Source organism: Danio rerio, chromosome 12 (genome assembly GCF_052040795.2).
Source record: "Danio rerio strain M-AB ecotype USA chromosome 12, GRCz13ab, whole genome shotgun sequence".
Lineage (NCBI taxonomy): Eukaryota > Metazoa > Chordata > Actinopteri > Cypriniformes > Danionidae > Danio > Danio rerio.
The window spans coordinates 6,324,167-6,344,694 of NC_141032.1; the positions used below are offsets into that span (position 1 = coordinate 6,324,167).

Sequence of the window (20,528 nt, forward strand, 5' to 3'; positions counted from 1 at the left end):
GGATGAATCACAGACAACTTTGTGTAAACTAGGTCTCACAACCAAACAAACACAAGAAGTGACATGAAAACAACGCGAGGTCACGTAATATCTTTCGTTATTAACTACATAATGGCAAAAAAAGGCTTTAGCTTTAGAAACTTGTGTTGCTCACCTGGCATTTATAGAGAATTAACAATCTCTCCTTCATTTTTTTTACTTTTTGACTTGGTTGTGGTATTGCTCAGATGACACATCAATCAGACACAGTGCTCCTGCCAAATTTCCACTAGTTTTTTCTCCATTTCTTGGGTCCAAACAAAATGAAAATGAGCGCTTTTAATTTCTCCCCCAGCCTCCCGCTGGCCTGCAGGTACCCGTACTAGTGAATGCTGCCCTCTCATTGGCTGTAGGTGATCGCTGATGTTATTTTCAGTCAAAACTCATTGCACACAGTATGATTTGAATCATCAACTGCTCCAGTTGTTTAGCATGCCAAATTTTTACGGGTGTCGGCGACTCATCGGCGATTCTCTCATATGGCATCCTTGATAGTTCATCCTGTGTGATTGTCACTCACATGAACGAGCACTGATTTGCCTGTGATTTCAGGCATTTGATGGGGATTCCTCAAAACCTGTCGGCGAGTCAAATTCGGGGCTAAAATCATTAAGTCTAAACTCGGCATAAGTGAAAGACCCAGAAGGTCATCCTGCTTATTTGATTCAGAAGGGCACTTTATTGTCAGACGGCTCACCGGTCAGCGCAAAAATATCAAGGTGAAAGTCATCATAGCTTACGTAGAATAGTCTTTGAGAATAGATTAACAGCGATTTTTTTTTTTTCGCGCGATAAAACAATAAAATAACAATAACAAAACAATTGAGTTAACATGAATCACACATTGACAACAAACTATTTAAAACCTCTACAAACCTGTTTCAATTTCTAAATCAGTTATACTATTTTTTTAAAAGCATTTAGCGAAATCAATTCTTTAAACCGCGACTTTGTTTGTAGAGTACTCCATACAAAAGGTGCAGCATATGTAAAAGCCTTTTTTTCCCATCTCAGACCGCACTTTAGGAACAGACAGTAAATAAATATCCTGTGACCGAAGGCTATAGTTAAGAACAGGCTTGTTACAAATGTAATTCTGTAGATATGATGGGAGTAAACCTAGTATGGATTTGTAAACAAGAATATGTCAATGCTTGAGCCTACGAATGGACAAAGCAGACCAACCTACTCAAGTTTACAGCACACAATGATAAGTTGGGGATTTAAAAGTAGCTATTGTTAGTTTTTAAAAGTATTTACACCAATATCTTGCTGAAGGAAGAACATGAGGATGGCAGAAGGTGGGAGAAACTGTCCAGCCTACAGTTGAAGGCTTTCCCCAGGGGAGCGGAGCAGAGCACATGCACGTCCAATCAACAGACAATACCACAAGGCCTGGGGTTGCCAGGTACACACAGGGAACTTCTAAAGACCGGTTTACCAGGTCCAGGGATTATCCTTCTGGGGTTTCCCAAGCCCTCGGTAACGTGACCTCCTCTAGCCTGTGGTATTGTGGTCTACTCTGCCCTGAGCATCCTCTGAGCCGTATGATTAACCATCTCAGCTTAGTCCATCTGTACGGCCAGCTTCAGCGGACCTGACATCTGTCTAAGCAAAACATGAGCACTTCCTGCACTGGAAACTTGAGAAAGACATTCTCACTTATTTGAGTTTCAACAACAAACTCCTCTCCATGACCGACTGATATTTTAGACACACTGCGCTCTTGCCACCTAATCGACGATTTTTTTTTTTCTCACTCCCAGGAATCAAATATTAAGAAAGCGCCTGCCCCAAGGTCAAATCCCGCTTCTCCAGAGCTCCTCAATAGAAACAAACCACCAGGATCAAGTTCGGCTCCTGACAAGAAGTCCCCGGCTCCGTCAAGTGTTAAGTTCCATTGTGACCTACAATGGCACACAATGGGCCTCACAGCACCCGGGCCGTCCCTGATGAATAACACAGGAGCCCTGGATGCGGACGGGTTATCGGATCACGGAGATATGCCGCAACATATCTGTCCCACTTCTGAAAATAACAACATTTAAAAGGTTTCATTGATCGGAGAGCGGCGCTTGGATGTGGTTTACATACGTTTATGTACATTTCAGTCAGGGATGTCAATTCAGTGTGTTGATTTAGAAAATTATGTGAAAAATATACAGTGTTGGGGCTAACGCAATATAAGTAATGTAAGTTATGTATTACTATTACTTTTCTAAGAAACAAGTAAAGTAACAAAGTAAAAAAAAGTAATAATATTTGAGTTACTTTTTAAAAAATGTAATACATTCATTTTCCTTCGGCTTAGTCCCTTATTTATCGGGGAGATGCCACAGCGAAATTAACCGCCAACTATTCAGGCATCTGCTTTACGCAGTGGTTGCCGTTCCATCTGCAACCCAGTACTGGGAAACACCCAAACACTCTCTTATTCACACATGCACTCATACACTACGGTCAATTTTGTTTTACCCAATTCACCTACAGCGCATGTCTTTGGACAGTGTGGGAAACCGGAGCACCCGGAGGAAACCCACGCCAACACAGGGAGAACATGCCACTATGCAAACTGCCCCAGCCGGGACTAGAACCAGCGACCTTCCTGCTGTGAGGTGACAGTGCTAACCACTGAGCCACGTGCCGCCTAAAATGTAATGTGTGTTACTTTTTAACTTAATTGTTTAGCTTATAAAACATATACTTCTGAATCAAAACGAACACAGCCACATTGAATTCAGCCTGATCTCACGAGGAAACAACTATTTTACGTTTTGTTAAGTTAGTGAACTTAAACACTAAAAAACTGAACTACACTGTTATAGTTACTATGACCATTTATGTGAAGCTGCTTTGACACAATCTACATTGTAAAAGTGCTATACAAATAAAGCTGAATTGAATTGAATTGAATTGAATAGTGGCTAATCCGTACGAATTTGTACAATTTTAAGTGCGGTTTATTTATAAACTAATTTCGAGAGGATCTTATGCTTATGATTGATCACGGCTGGTCCTGCATCAGCTCTGCATATTGCGCCAATCAGATGAATACTGACTCACTATAAATAACCAAAGCTTTCCACTTCAGTCATCTTCATCTTGAAGAATCCCTCCGTCCACCCCTACTCCTCCCCTTCTCCTGATAGGGCGGCATGGTGGCCCAGTGCACTGTTGCCTCACAGCAAGAACGTCACTGGTTTGAGCCCTCATTAGGTCAGTCAGCATTTCTGTGTGGAGTTTACATCTTCTCCATGTGCTCCAGGTTCCCCGGTTTCCTCTTACCGTCCAATGACATACATCATAAGTAAATTGACTAATCCAAAGTCGCATCTTAAGACAAACTCTTAGCCAGCTATACATCCTAACACGATCACAAGCAGAGGAGTTCTCGAGACCTACCTGAGCTCAAACTCCCCTCTCGCCTTTGAAACCCGGGCTCGAGGATATTCTGAGCTCAGGGCTCTCTCCCGTGACAGAATGCCAAACACACTTTATTATCAATCATCAGCTAGGAGTGAACTCTTGTAAAAGGAGGTGTGGCACCCAACCCCACCCCTAAACCCAACTGCCATTGGGGGCAAATCATACTAAATTGTATGAATGAGATTGTACAAGTTCATACGAATTAGCCACTAAAACAAAAAGTTACAAACTGCTGTGAGATTGTAAGGTTGAATCACGGACTCAATGAGAGAATGGGCTCATTATTTTGTACACCTCAAAGAAAAAGAAAAGGGGATTGTTTTGATGGACAGTGATTTTATGCATTTAATAAAACAAAACGTATACAAAAGTAACAAACACATTGCTTTAAACTTCCATTAATCTGTACATACAGCAGGCAGAGCTCTGGGATCAGAAAGTTCTCAGAAGTTAACCAATATCCTAGATTATAATTTTGATGTGTTTTTTAAAGGTAAATGAAGGATATAGAGTGTGTTGTTAATTGCAGAGCTACTCTATTTAAACAACAAATCAAGAGATCAAGCTTCAGCAAAGGTAAGGAAAAGTAACGCAAAAGTAACTCAAAAGTAAGGTAATGCATTACTTGCCATAAAAAGTAACCAAATAACGCAACTAGTTGCTTTTTTGGAGAGTAACTCAATATTGTAAAGAATTACTTTCAAAAGTAACTTTCCCAAACATTGATAATAAAATAAAATAAATCACACAACATACAACAGTGTTATTAAACAAGATTCTTCTGTACAAAGGCTGCATTTGTTTGATCAAAAATACTGTATACTCTCAGAAATAAAGGTACAAGAGCTGTCACTGGGGTGGTACCTTTTCAAAAGGTACACATTTGTACTTGAAAGGGTCCATATTGGTACATGAAAAACTATATAAAGTACCTACAAATTTTAAGAGGAACACTTTTGCACTTTTTAGGTACTAATGTGTACCTTTGAGGTATTAATATGGACCTTTTAGGAACAAAATTGTACCTTTTGAAAAGGTACCACCCCAGTGACAGCTCTTGTACTTTTATTTCTGAGAGTGTAAAAACAGAAATATTATTAACAATTACTATAGTTTCAAAACAATCATTTTCTATTTCTATGCATTCATCCAGTCTTGAGTCACATAATCCTTTAGAAATTATTGTATTATGCTGATTTGCTGCAGATATTGTCTCATAATTAATCATAAAAATGTTGTTCATACACTCTCAGAAATAAAGGTACGTGAGCTGTCACTGGGGTGGTACCTTTTCAAAAGGTACACATTTGTACCTAAAGGGTCCATATTAATACCTTAAGGGTACATATTAGTACCTAAAAAGTACAAAAGTGTTCCTTTTTAAATTATTAGGTACTAATATATACTTTTAGGTACCAATATGGACTCTTTAGGTACAAATGTGTAACTTTTAAAAAGGTACCACCCCAGCGACAGCTCGCAAATCTTTATTTTTCCGAGAGTGTAATAGAAAATACAACAAATACATATTTAATGTATACATAACTCTAAATTACTTTTCATTACTTGAAAAAAAGCTAAAATTCTCTTATGATTTCATCCGTGTCTCTGGTTTTTATGACAGACATTAATAAAAACATGAAAAATCAAATTAATGGGAAAGTTTAGCTTTAATCTAGATCCATTTTCAATACTAAACTCCAGTGAGCTCAAATATTTCATGCAGGATCTGATAAAATTAGTTTCAAATAACTCGTCATTAATCAATCATAAATCTCCATTCACATTATTTTCTGAAGTATGCAGTGATGAAAGACTCCCAAAATATCTTTTATTAAAAAAAAATATTCTAGCATATATACAAAAGAATCTGAACTTGACTTCATACATTGCTGAAATGTATGCAAATTTGTGTATATTTAAAATAATAATGTCTCATTTGCATATATTTAAACATAACATTTTAGAAAACGCACATAATGCAAAAAATGTTTAACGATCAGTTAATTTTTGCTTCTGTGTCAGGATTCACCTGCAGAGTCTTGCCTTGAAGATGTTAAGCAGAAAAAAAAAATGAAATTACAGCTTGACCTCCAGCTTGTCATGTGTGAAAGCCTGAGCGGAAGGAGAGCCGGAAGGAGAGAGGAGCCGTGTCTGCTAAGCGTCAGATTGTCTGGCGTTTGAGGGACGAAGCGCTCACTTCAAAGGGACCACGTTTCTGCTGCTGTCAGAGCTGAATGTCAGGAGACGCTTCAGACAAGCTCAAGACAGAAGAGCGACACTCGTCTCTTCCCACTTTTAAATACACTCTTTAAAACTTCAAGCGCTGCTGACTGACAGGACATGAGGGCTCGGTTTCAAAAACTAGTGAGCTGTCTATGTAGGCAGCAGTGTATGTGTAATTATAATGTACTGCATGCTTTACAAAGAGGGTAAAGAATGAATTGCAGCAATCTAAAAAAAGAAAAGAAGATGTGCACACACACACGCACACACACACACACATATATATGTTGGGTTTTCATGCTTTATGGGGACTTCCCCTGGAAGTAATGTTTTACATATTGCATAAGTTGTCCTCTTTCCATAACTGAACACTCACAGAAAATATTCTGCAGTTGTAAATTTTCTAACTACTTAAATCTGAATGATTTATGTGCTGTTTTCCTCATGCTGACTAAACAAAATGTCAAAAATATTGGTGTTGTTATACTTAAGGGGACATTTGGTCCCTATAATGTGATTAATACCAATAATGAGTACACTAAATGAAAATCCTATAGTTTCTCTCAAAGAACCTTGGGAAGATTACCTTGGTGTTGATATTACGAAAGATGGTCCAATCCTCCTCTATATGCAATGCACCAGACAATGCCTATTGCAATGTAAGGTGCTACATAGAGCTCATTTAACCAATGCCAAATTAGCCAATTTTTTTTTTTTTTAAGATGCCTGTCATCATTGTAAGCAGTCTCCTGCTAACCATCTCCATATGTTCTGGAGTTGCCCTCAATTGAAAAATTTTTGCTCCAGTGTTTTTGACACACTTAATAAATCTATTAACATAAATCTAGACCGTAACCCCTTGACAGCCTTTTTAGGTATTTTAGAGAGAGCTGACTTGACTGTTTCATCTTGCTTTTGTACAATTTTAGCTACACCAGTGATTGAAAGTGGGTGTCGGGACCCCCCGAGAGGTCACGGGACAATGAAGGGGGGGGTCTCCTAGTAATAAAAAAAAATCTATTTATTTTTATTAAACTATAAGAATTACCATATTTTATCAATAAACTACTAAAGGGAAAAAATAGTCGTTTATAGTTACTATATAGTTACTATAGTAGCTTATAGATCTATTATAGATCTAGTTCTATTGGATTGCAACCTCTGGGGTAATTACATTATAGTAAAGACACAGCAATAGCGTCAGATGCAGTAGATTGATTTTATAACACCAGGTTAAACTTTCTGGCACATTTACAGCACTGACATGCATCTAAAAAATTAAACAAAGAATAGACTTGGGTCTATTGGTGTGTGTGTGCGCCGTTCGTTTATACCCAATGTATTTATAACCCCCTCAGAGGATGTTGAGGGTCGCGAGTCACTGGCATTGTCATTATGGGGGTCGCGGGCTGAAAATTTTGGGAACCCCTGAGCTAGACGAGCCATTCTTATCAAATGGAAACAGGTGATTCCTTCATCACATGACATGTGGATCTGAGAAATCCTTAGCTACATCAAACTTGAGAAATTAAGATGTTTACTTGCAGGTTATCTGAAATCTTTTTACAAGACCCGGAACCCTGTTTTAGACTATATCAAAGGCTCACCCTGTTCAGTTAAAACAAGATCTAATACACAGTAATTAATTTGTTAAGAGGAATATTGACTCCTTAATGTGAACTTTTAAATTTTGAATTATTTATTTTTTGCTCTTATTGTTTTAGACTATATCAAAACCTGGTGTTATAAACTCAATCTGCTGCATCTGACGCTATTGCTGTGTCTTTAATATAATGTAATTACCCCAAAGGTTGCAATCCAATAGAACTAGTAACTATAAGCTACTATAGTAACTATAGTAACTATAAACGACTATTTTTTCTCTTTAGTAGTTTATGGATAAAATATGGTAATTCTTATGGTTTAATAAAAATAAATAAATAAATAAATAAATAAATAAATAAATAAATATATATATATATATATATATATATATATATATATATATATATATATACAGTTGAAGTCAGAATTATTAGCCCCCTTAAATTATTAGACCGCTTGTTTATTCTTTCCCTAATTTCCGTTTAAGGGAGAGATGATTTTTCCAACATGTTTCTAAACATAATAGTTTTAATAACTCATCTCTAATAACAGATTTATTTTATATTTGCCGTGATGACTGTAAATAATATTTTACTACAAATTTTTAAGACGCTTCTATACAGCTTAAAGTGACATTTAAAGGCTTAACTAGGTTAATTAAGTTAACTAGGCAGGTTAGGGGAATTAGGCAAGTTATTGTTTAACAGTGGTTTGTTTTGTAGACTATCAAGAAAAAATATAGCTTAAAGAGGCTAATTATTTTGTCCCTAAAAAGGTTCATAAAAAATTCAAAACTGTTCTAGCCAAAATAAAACAAATAAGACTTTCTCCAGAAGAAAAAATATTATCAGACATACTGTAAAAATGTCCTTGCTCTGTTGAACACCATTTGGAAATTATTTAAAAAAGAAGAAAAAAAATCGAAGGGGGCTAATAATTCTGACTTCAACTGTATATATATATATATATATATATATATATATATATATATATATATATATATATATATATATATATATATATATATATATATACATGTATATATATATATATATATATATATATATATATATATATACATGTATATATATATATATATATATATATATATATATATATATATATATATACACATGTATATATATATATATATATATATATATATATATATACATGTGTATATATATATATATATATATATATATATATATATATATATATATATATATATATATATATATATATATATATATATATATATATATATATATATATATATATATATATATATATATATATATATATATATATATTTATTTTTTTTAAAGAATTTCTTTTTAAATTTCTTTTTTTTTTCAGAGGATTTGTTTTGAACAGATAAATTTGATTGATTTGAACTCATAAATTTTATTTTGAGGGGATAGTGAGAAAATAAAAAAAACAAGACAATCTGTATTTTTCCTGTGTTGTATTGCATACTATGATGTATTGTCTTGTTAAACACCAATAAAAAAAGGGATCGTCACCCTAAATGTAACTGAATCGTATCATAAGATTAGTATTGTCAATTGTATTGAATCGTGAGAACTCAGGTGAATCGTTGCATCCTTACGAGTTATTGTTTGCTTAGAGTGTTTTACATGATGCCTTTCTATTCATAATTCTCTCATAGAAGGGAGCTGCCTATTAAGGAAGTAAACAGCATCACAACTCACCAAGCTTCAGAACAGAGACACTGTTTTTTTGTTTTTCTCTCTCTCCAGTTTAGACGTGTAGCACTGCACTGATTGATCTTCAGTGATCCCTGTGTGTCTGCGTTTACTGTGATCTCCAACTGTCCCATATGAAGCTGTCCGCACAAAGAACTGACCTGAAAGACAGCGCCCTCTACAGTGGCTCAGGGGTCACACAAAGATTGATGAGAAAGATCAGTGACCTTTGAAGAAGATCAAAGCCGCGCAGGTTACACACGTCTGCCTGTTTAACTCTTTCATCTTTATGCAGCTCCGAGCCTGTTTATCTGGACGTCGCATGGGCAGAGGCCGAGAGATGCACCTGCGGGAGAACAACAAAAACACAAATACTTTCTCATTCATGTGCTTTAAACATGCTGGATTCACAATAAAGGGTACTAATTGGCATAGTTCCTAATGGATTAGATTGTGTTTTTTAATATTGTTTTTGTTTGCATGTGTTTGTTGCGTCATGATGCTACTGCCCTAATTTAATTGCCCCTGGTGGGAATAATAAAGTTCATTCATTTTCTTGTCGGCTTAGTCCCTTTATTAATCCAAGGGTCGTCACGGCGGAATGAACCGCCAACTTATCCAGCAAGTTTTTACGCAGCGGATGCCCTTCCAGCCGCAACCCATCTCTGGGAAAGAATAATAAAGTTGTTAAACTTAAACCTAATGTGGACTAAACAAAATAGGGCGACACAATATATCGTTTCAGCATTGATATCGCAATGTGATCATTCACAATAGCCACATTGCAAGATCTGCAATGTTGAGTTCAGCTTCAGCATCCCTCAGGAAATTTGAGTGGAATTATAGCTGACCTGGAACCATATCCTTAGTGATTGTGAAGTTTAACCTTAATAGAGTGAAAGAGTGCTTGTTTGATTTGATTTTGAGGCCTTTAAATAATTTGTGTGCAAGAAATTATAACAATAAAAATTGATTGCATTTAACTTATATACTGTGAAGAATACACTTGTATTTGCCTACAATTGATTATTCAACTTATCCTTGAATACAGTTAGACTCACCAAAAAACAACCCAAGCTCATTCTGAAAACGTAGTCCCGTGGACGTTTCTGGAGACAGTGATTTATGTAGCCAAAGGTAGGTATGGCTGCATTTCATTTTTTTAAGCGAACGCTACGGGGCGGTATGACGCCATTCCTTTTCGCGCTTACCGGCTGACTGCTTACCTCCGTGTGGAGGGCTTTCCTGCCGCAACTAGTTTGTCCAGCTAGCTCGTCGTATACGTCGGCGGAGTTGAGACGCAGAGAGGAGTTGACCATGATGACGACGACGATTGGGGAAGAGCGGTTCCAGAAATCAGGTAAGACAGAAACAGAATCCAAAAAATAAAGTGAACAAATTCATAACAGGGTGAGAATGTGGTAAAATCTGAAAACGTGGTAAAAATCAGACGAAGGCTTTTCTTTTTCTGGATGGCTTTTGTAGATCGTTGGTTGGGTTTAGTAAAGTAAGCAGCCAGGCGGGTCAATGAGTAAAATTGGTTGGGTTTAGGGAAGGAGGAGGAGGGTGGGTCAGTCGATTGGCCGGTCGCCCAGTCAATCATTCAGTCAGACAGATAGTCACTTGACAGCGGCCTCCGGAGAGTTTACTCAAGAACAGATGCGAAAAAGCACACACAGCGGCCTCTCGCGGATTCGCGAAAACAAAAACTGCACACATACGTACCTCCCGGGACGTATTTCGCGGTTTTCAGAAACATCCACGGGAATATGTTTTCAGAATGAGCCTGGGTTGCCAAAAAATTTATGCAGATTATCTGGCCTACGAAAACAACCAAATTAATATAAAAACTACGAGTTCTTTCCAAAATGAGGTATTCAGGTGATCTGGTGATCTGGTGAAATTATTATATTCATATTGCAATACATATTGCAGAAAAACGAAATATCACAATGTCAGAGTTTTCCAATATCGTGCAGTCCTAAAAACAAAATATCACAAATTTATATTATTGTACTTCAGAGGACATTTGGTCCCCATAATGATGAATACCAGCACGCACACACCTTAAACATCCATGGAAAAATTCCGTAGGACAACAGGTTCTCCAAAAATGTTCTTCACACACAGAAAAATAGATTTTAAACTATTTTTTTGAATTTTTGACTTTCATTAAGCTTATCAATTAAAACAAACACTTCATAAATTATGATACATAGGGCAAACTTCATTCATTTTCCTTTGGCTTAGTCTCTATTTCAGAGGTCACCACAGCTGAATGAACCGCCAACTATTCCAGCATACAGTATGTTTTACGAACGCAATCTCACTCCAATTCGTAACTTTTTGATTTAGTGGCTAATTCAAATGGATTTGTACAATCTCATTCGCAAAATTTAGTACAATCACCCAATGACGGTTGGGGTTGGGTGTCACGCCTCCTTTTTAAAATCGTACATTTTCTTACGACTGAACTCTTATGAATTCATACAATTTAGCCACTAAACAGACAAAACGTAAAATACTTTCGTTTCCTCGTAAGATCAGGCTGGTTATACAAAACGAATACCATTCCAGCTGCAACCCAGTACTGTAAAACACCCATATACTCTCATTCACACACACACTCTTCCACTTCGGGCAATTTAGCTTACTCAATTCCCCAATAGCACGTTATTGGACTGTGGGGGAAACCGGAGCACCTGTAGGAAACAAACACCAATAAGGGGACAACATGCAAACTCCACACAGAAATGGCAACCTGGCCAAGCAGGGACTCAAACCAGCGATCTTGCTGTGAGATGACAGTGCTAACCACTGAGCCACTGTGCTAAAACTTTTTAATCACATTTCTATTTTTGAGGGATTTGCCAAGGGATAAATGTATAATTTGACTGATTTTTTACAACAATTATTCTACAATTTTTTTCTAGTCTGGTCTGTAGTATTTTCTGAATTACACACTGTAAAAATACCCATAAATTAACAGGTTTTCATATTATTTAATTTGAAATCATGTGTTTTTTTTTCTATTTATGATTTTGAGTCGCATTATGAGGCCTTGACCATTCCTCAAAAAATGTACATTGGTGAAATGTTAGAAAGTGTAATTATTAATGACATTTTAAATAGTGTGAAGTTTGACATTAAAGTTATATATACACAATATCTAAAAAAAATCCAAGCAAAAATAATTCTGTCAGAAATTCGCCAAAATCCCTCCAACTTTAATTATATTTCGTAACTAGATGGCAGATAGATGAAATTATATGATACGATGTTTTCCACCTCACCTGATTTATATCATCGCATTACCTTGTTAAACAATGATATCCCAAATATTGACAGAACGCTTCAATTTTATTACTTGCAAACTAAATTAGCATGCACAGAAATAAAGCGACGTTTATATATCAGAGTCATTAATTGTCTGACTCCCTTGCAAATTGTCAGACGGTGTGATGGGTGCGTGCTGCGTCTTTTTGGCTCTGTGCCATGTCTTCGACAGTGGTGATATTTTCAACAGTACGGGCAGTGCAACACAACATACATTCGCCACACTACATACTGATCCCGTGAGATCAATTTTTGCCAACAAGTAATCCAATTCACCTTTTGTCCAGTCTTTTTGTCTAGGTTTTAAAGGGATGGATATGGTCAGCAACATTACTCAGGTAGGCTGTAGCATTGATACGATGCTCAATTGGTACTAATGGGGCCAAAGTGTGCCAAGAGAATATCCCCCACACCATTACACTACTAACAGCCTGAATCGTTGATTGAAGGCAGGATGGATTCATGATTTCATTTTGTCGACGGCAAATTTAGACCCTACCATTCAAATGTCGCAACAGAAATCTAAAATCATCAGACCAACGTTTTTCCAATGTCCAATTTAGGTGAGCCTTTGATTGTAGCCTCAGTTCTTGGCTGACAGGAGTGGCACCCGGTGTGGTCTTCTGCTGCTGTAGCCCATCTGTCTCAAGGTTGGACGTGTTGTGCATTCAGAGATGCTCTCCTGCAGACCTCGGTTGTAACGAGTGGTTATTTGAGCTGCTGTTGCCTTTCTATCAGCTGGAACCAGTCTGGCCATTCTCCTCTGACCTCTGGCATCAACAAGGTATTTGCGTCAACAGAACTGCCACTCACTGGATATTTCCTCTTTTTTGGACCATTCTCTGTAAATCCTAGAGATGGTTGTGCCTGAAAATTTCAGTAGATCAGCAGTTTCTGAAATACTCAGCCAGTCTGGGACCACCAACCATGCCATGTTCAAAGTCACTTAAATCACCTTTCTTCCCCATTCTGATGCTCGGTTTGAACTGCAGCAGATCGTCTTCACCATGTCTTCACCTAAATGCATTGAGTTGCTACCATGTGATTGGCTGATTACAAATTTGCATTAATGAGCAGTTGGACATAATAGAGTGGCCGGTAGGTGTATAAAGTTAGCATAAACTGTCAACAGATTTTGATGAGAATGATTATAACAGATCTGTAAAAATTGAAATATTGTTAACTGTAATGTCAAAAAAAGTAAACAAAAATTAAAAATGTATGCAAATTAACACATTTCACAAAAATAATGCCTCATTTAATGCCTCATTGACTATTTAAACGTAACATTTTGAAAACGTGCATTTTCGCAATTCTTAATGTAATCAATCAACTTGGGAAATTTTTAGAGGTGTCAAAATTAATTGTTTCTTTGGTGCACCGCGATGCAGACGTGGACAATTCTGTATCGGTTCAGTAATAATCATAACCGGTTATTATGTACTGACGTCATTTATCTCCTATGGGCTCTGTCGTGAGGGAGGTGAGCGCGAGTATTTACAACACTCAGGGCCGGCCCGTGGCATAGGCACCATAGGCAAATGCTAAGGGTGCTGTAAATCCAGGGGGGCGCCAGAAATAAGCTCGGTTTAGTTGGTTTTGTTTTCGATTTTCCTGACACACATTCAGTTATAGACGGCATTAACTCAAAAACCTCTTACCCTAAAAAGATCTAAAGTGTGTTTCCTACAAAAAGACAAAGCTGGTTATGTTTCACAGCTGTCTTTCTTTATTTTTTCGCTCGAAATTACGATCATTGCTCCGATTAAGCCCTCGCAATATGTGTTTAGCCGGGAGAGCTCGCGCTGAGATGAGCTCTCAGTAAGGGACCGTTGGAAAAGTGTTTCTTTTTTTTCCGTTTTTTTTTTTTTGCGTTTTTTTCCTCCGCTCAGCGTGAGCTCTCCCTGTTGCAAGGGCTTAAGTGTGTGTGTGTGTGTGTGTGTGTGTGTGTGTGTGTGTGTTTGTTTGTTTGGTGCTGTCTATGTTTATGTATGTGTTGAATGAGAGACAGTGTGGTACTGTGTGTCTGTGTGTTTATACAGACAGCTTGTTATAGCCTCCCCCCTAAAATATAACACTGTATATGGAAAGCATCGTCAATGCTCCGTGATGCACCGAGATATAGAATTGAACCAAATCGAAGGCATGATAACTGTAACCGAACCAAACCGTGAGACCAGTATAGGTTCACACCTCCAGGAATTATGGTGTTAAACAATTCCTAATTTTCCCTATTTACCTGCAGTGCCATGCCTAAAGGTCATTTGAGGAATCCAAAAAGACCCTTCAATGGCAAATGCTGTAAATCTAACATATAGTCAGCGAGCAGATCACAGCTCTTGTTGTCGACATAACAGGAGCAACCCAAACGTGCGAAGATTTGGCCTCATGGGTGGGTAACAAAGAGCTGTTGCATTCCAGCAGTGAGAGTGAGGTCAATTAAGCCATTTCCCCTCCAATTTATCTCCCCGCAGCACCTCCATCAACCGCTGCAGCTGCGAGGGCCATGTGTGTCTGGGAAAATGAGAAGATTGAGCTAAACCTCGCCTGGCCCCTAGGAGAAAGACTGGCTAGATTGTCTTCATACCTGTCGCAGATGAAGGGGGGTTGCAGGGTGTGTGTGGTTGGAATAAGGACGAGGTGTGAGTTGATACAGCTTCTGTTACATTGTTTTGTCACAATGCAGAACATGCTCTCATACACACGCTCATGTACAGAAATTATGCAACAATACCCAGCGCAGGTTCATTGGAAATATGTTCTTCAGCCTACATTTTTTGGACAACCGCAAGAATGTATTTCTATGTTTGACTGGAGTTTCTAGGTCAAATGAATGCTACGGGGAAGTATGAGGCCAACAACTTTTGTTCCTTTTTACACTAGTGATATTTTCAGGGACATTTCTCAATGAATAAAGAATTAATTTCATCTATTTCTTTGCACAATACCAAATAAATACCCAAAACAACTTAATGGAGTCTATGATTTGTAATTGAATATGTTTGCCTGACCTTTCTCTTTACCAGAGTAAATGCAGGAACCCTTTTCACCTTTTAAAGACTTTTTAAAGACCTTCTCGGAATATTTTAAGACCTCATCGCCACTTCGAGTTCTATATAAATAGCTTTAACTTAAAAAAGAATTGTTTAACTTAAAAAAGCTATAGGTAAATAAATCAATGAAGCACAACCATGCAACAAAACTCAGATCAGCTTTGAAGAAATAAAGCTTGAAAGAATAAGGCTGCGTCCGAAACCGCCTACTAATTTGAACTGCATTTGAATTTAAACGTACTACTCGGCTCTTAGAAAAGTACGTCCTATACAGTATGAACGTGAAAAGTATGAATGGAATTCGGACGTACTACATCCGCCATTTTGTCATAGTCACGTGACCTACCTGCATCAATTGCGTCGCTTTACTCCCATTCATGAATTCGCTCGCAGGGCATCGTGGGATAGCGCAGCATGCATGGGATGCGCACTCCAGAATCTCGCCGGAAGTAGTAAGTCATCCGGGTACTTCTCACATACTGATTTTCGAATTCTATGAATTCGGATTTACTATTCGGCTCGCATACTGATTTTAGCATACTATATAGTATGGAAGTATGCGGTTTCGGACGCAGCCAAGATGACGCGGTTGTTTTCAGCAACAGGCTTCAGCCATTGTTTAAACCTATCTTTCTCCAACCAGGAGTATGCAAACTTACATTTTCACATTTTGCCGTCTGTTTCGCTCTATGGTTTCGCTAAATGTGGGGAGCGACACATCACCTTCACATCACCTAGACAGAGGAGCTTGGCCAGATGTGCCCAGGCCTGAACCAATTGTGTGGATAGAGCACACCTAATATTAGGAGGAAAATAAACATATTTCTGCTTTTTTGGAGTCAAATAATTTGGACAACACTTGAACAAAATTTACACAATTAAGACTTTTTAATACCTTTTAAGGGCCTTAATTTTCTCATATTTGATTGATCAACTTTCAATATTTTTTAAGACCCTGCGGACACCCTGTATATGGACAACTTTTCTGATGTCATTGTGTATGGCATTGTGCTTGTGATGCAGAGTGCTTGGGTTTAAGTCCGGTGAAGCACATTTCCCCAAAAGAGATCAAAGTAGTTTAAAATTAAGGTAAAATTGTGTGGTTGCAGTGCACTTTTCTCTTATGTTTGCTTACGAAAATAGTATAAGTTGGGTTTAAGTTTGGTAGTTAATCTATACGACAAGCCCTGCCTTCTTGTGGAAATGTACAAGAAGGTCGTTTATCTGAAAAGTACAACAAAATGTACAATAGTAATGTATTTCAGATTCGCAAAAATGCAGATTTCGCCCTCGAGTGGATTTGTCATCTGAAACGTGCAACAAAACTTACTAGGAGAAATGTATTTTATGTTTTGAAAATACGTAGGCGGGGCATGTATTTTCAATGAGCCTAGACTGACAATACTGCAGTCGATTCTGAAAAAAAGAGTAGAACTTTAAAAGTATTCTAAAGTATAAATACTTTTTTATTTAAAGTATTTTACCTGAATAATAATTTAGGTAAAATTTCTAATAATGACTATCTTGAATTTTAAAATAATATGGAATTTAGGAATTCAGGCACTGATTTGAATTGTCTACTAAATTTTCCTGTTAAAGCAAGTTGGGCAACCAGACTCACTGTGATAAAAAAGTTACATATACATATACAGTTAAAGTCAAAAGTAGTAGCCCCCCCTGTTTATTTATTTTTTTCTCCCAATTTCTGTTTAACGGAGAGAAGATTTTTTTTTCTAAACATAATAGTTTTAATAAGTCATCTCTAATAACTGATTTATTTTATATTTGCCATGATGACAGTAAATAATATTTGACTAGATATTTTTCAAGACACTTCTATACAGCTTAAGGTGACATTTAAAGACTTAACTAGGTTAATTAGGTTAACTAGGCAGGTTAGGTTCATTTATTTTCAGCGGCCGCGGCAGGCCTGTTATACAGATACTACCTATGACATTATTTCAATGACAAATGTTGTGAGCGCAGTATTATAAATCGAGATGGTATACATGTAAAACGCCCCCTCAAATTTTCTTGTGCACTCTCAAATAAAAGCTGCTGAGGAGCAATTCAGTGCGTTAATGTAACGAGGATATCTCCAACATATATTAGATTTGTCAGGAATATATATGAAAGTCTCCAATAGACCTACAGAATGGCATTAATGCATGCATTAATGTCACCTTAAAGGGTTAAACAAATAACGCACAGCACTACTACGATTACAGAAAAGTTCATTCTGTTATAATTCACTTACCTTTTAATATGTTTTGGTGCGATTATAACCCGCTGTTAAAAACAACAACGACTGAATGTTTTTAATAAGAAGCTGTAATGTAGCGGTAGCTGGAATAAATTTTGAAGTGGCGCCCTGCCATGGAAGAATAAATGTAGCGGACAGGAGGTGGTTCCAAAAGTAACCAAAGTATAACCAAATGTTAGGTGAACATTCTGGTTTTCTGTAATCAATTCCTTAAAACATTAATTGGAACATAGAGTTACTTTCATTTAAACACAATTGCATGTTAAATTGATCTAAAGAAGGGCGTGTGGAGTAGCATAAACAACTGAGCCAACATTCATACCGAAATGCGGCATTCTTGTATGTGAACAAAGTGATATAATAACTGATTTCTGTTATCTTTGCCATGATGACAGTACAGAATATTTTACTGGGTATTTTTTTTTCACAGTAATAGTGTTTAGCTAGAATGCTATTGAAAAGCTTGGGTAATTAGGCAAGTTAAGGTAATAAAGCAAGTTAATGTATAACCATTTGTTCTGTAGACACTCAAAAAAAACAATGCTTAAAGGGCTAATAATACTGACCTTAAAATGGTTTTTAAATAAGTTTTCAACTGCTTTTATTCTTGCTGAAATAAAACAAATAAGACTTTCTCCAGAAGAAAAAAAAAATATCGGAAATACTGTGAAAAATTCCCTGCTCTGTTACACATAATTTGGGAAATAACTATATATTAGTCAAATGCAACTGTAATTTTTGGTTTCCCTTCTTTCGAATCTTCTTTAGATGCTGTGGTCTATAGACCGAAGCCATCTGGAGCATTTCCCCAAAGGCACTCTGTCCTTCCACTCCAAACCCAATTAGCCAAATCACATTTCAAAAGTGCCCAGGTTTACTTGCCAGTGGTCAAATCCTTCAGGTGACAAAAAGAAGGCTTAGACCTGGAGGAGAGAACCAGAGAGCAGAAAGAAGTGGGATTAGAGCAAACAAAGGGCCACGGAGATCCTCCGACACCTGTGTGGGTACTGTGGCCGGTGGAGTGCCTGCTAATGGGAAAAGCCTTTGGTCCAATTTGCAGGTGCTCAGAACCTAATCCCCCATCTCTTAGGATGGGCCGGGTATCTGTTTACCTCTGTGCTAGTTCAGCATCAGAGTCCATGTCTCACTTGATAGGCAGAAGACTTCCCATCCGCCCTTGCAGCATAATCTAGGTGATCAATCATTTACATCAGTAATTAGGGCCTGGTGTCAAAACAGAAATGGAACATGAGCCTGGGGACTTGGGTTGACATCAGACTTGGCGAGCCTTATGGGTGATGTGGGTCTGCGTGGGATTGAGATTGTAGGGGCTGCGCATCTCAATGGTAAAACTGTGGTCCAGAGGCCTGAGGTGGAGACATTCCCTTACAACCTGATCCATGTTTATGAATACCATTTGTTCTGTGTCTTCCTATAGGCAATTAGGACAGAAAAAAACCCAAAGAAAGGCTCTATTAGCACTGTAAGAAGACAAATCGGTATCTTTTAAGCCTGAAAAAAGACATTGGATTCTATGACCTACATTAAAACTATCTGTATTTTGTGTTCTCCATTTATTTGATTGTAAATTGCATAATGGGATGTTGATTGATCTCTGCTCTGTCGACTTTTCATGTTGAAGATTCAACTCTACAGTTCAACAAAGTCACTTTTATTGACATTTTAGGCAGTAGTTTGAAATAATATAATGTATAAGAAATAATATTTTTGTAGCCTAATATACAACACCAACTCAGAGAATATATCACTTTAAACCAGGGATTCTCAATCGGTGGGCTTAACGTAAAGTAAAATTTTAAACTCTATTCTAAAATATATCAGTAGAGCCAAACAGAATCTGCATTTTTTGCGATTTCTGTGGAGAATTTTTTAACAAAATAGCTTAATTTATTAAATAAAAAAATAATAGGCTTCAACTTTTATTTTATGTTTACAATGCAAATCCAATTAGATCCCTTTATTTGGTTAACAAAGCAAGTCTCTTATATAATATATCTACTAAAAGACAGAACATATTACTTTACAAGCTGTTTTGTAAATAAATCATATGGACCATTTAATATAATAATAACAATAATAATAATAATAATAATAATAATAATAATAATAATAATAATAATAATAATAATAATAATAATAATAATAATAATAATTATTATTATTATTATTATTATTATTACAATTTTATTATTATTATTAAAATGTTATTTTTATTTAAAAAAGCTTATTTTTCATGAACCTTATTTTAAGGTCAAAATTATTAGCCCCTTTAAGCTATACATTTTTTTTCGATAGTCTACAGAACAAACCATCGTCATTGACCTTATTCTTCGATGCGGAAGTGCACTCGTTTTTGCGATTGTTTTAGAACTTCCGATTCAGGGAGAAATGACTAGGAATAACAAACGTCAGAAAACAGTCAAACTACTTGCTCTACAAACAAATGCTTGCATGACTGAACAGACAAAATAGATTAATATAATAAGAAAATATATGTTTACAACATCAAGCAGAATGAGTTGTTTTTAACATATAAAAATGAATGGAAGTGAATGAGACCGGAAGTCTCGAGCCAAAATAATTAAAATGGCTGGGCCTGCTCGTCCACGGAGAATAAGGTGAATACAATAACTTGCCTAATTACCCTAAACAGCCTAGCTAACCTAATTAACCTAGGTAAGCTTTTAAATGTCACTTTAAGCTGTATAGAAGTGTCTTGAAAAATATCTAGTCAAATATTATTTACTGTCATCATGGCAAAGATAAAATAAATCAGTTATTAGAAATGCGTTACCAAAACTACTGTGTTCCGTTAAACAAAAATCGGGAACCAAAAAAAAAAAAAAAAGC

General features: G+C 36.7%; 1 long non-coding RNA gene across 2 annotated transcripts in view; it reads right to left on the minus strand.

The window, feature by feature from the left end:
* Positions 1-9,011: 9,011 nt before the first annotated feature.
* The window catches only part of LOC141376748 (uncharacterized), a 218,847-nt gene continuing 207,330 nt past the window's right edge, over positions 9,012-20,528 (minus strand). The window contains exons 4-5 of one of the 2 annotated variants that reach the window (XR_015503825.1): positions 9,268-9,351; positions 9,012-9,166 (exon numbers count right to left, since the gene is read on the minus strand). This is a non-coding gene — a long non-coding RNA (uncharacterized LOC141376748). Of the gene's footprint in view, positions 9,352-20,528 lie in introns of both variants that reach the window. The other variant, XR_015503824.1, reaches the window with a different exon arrangement.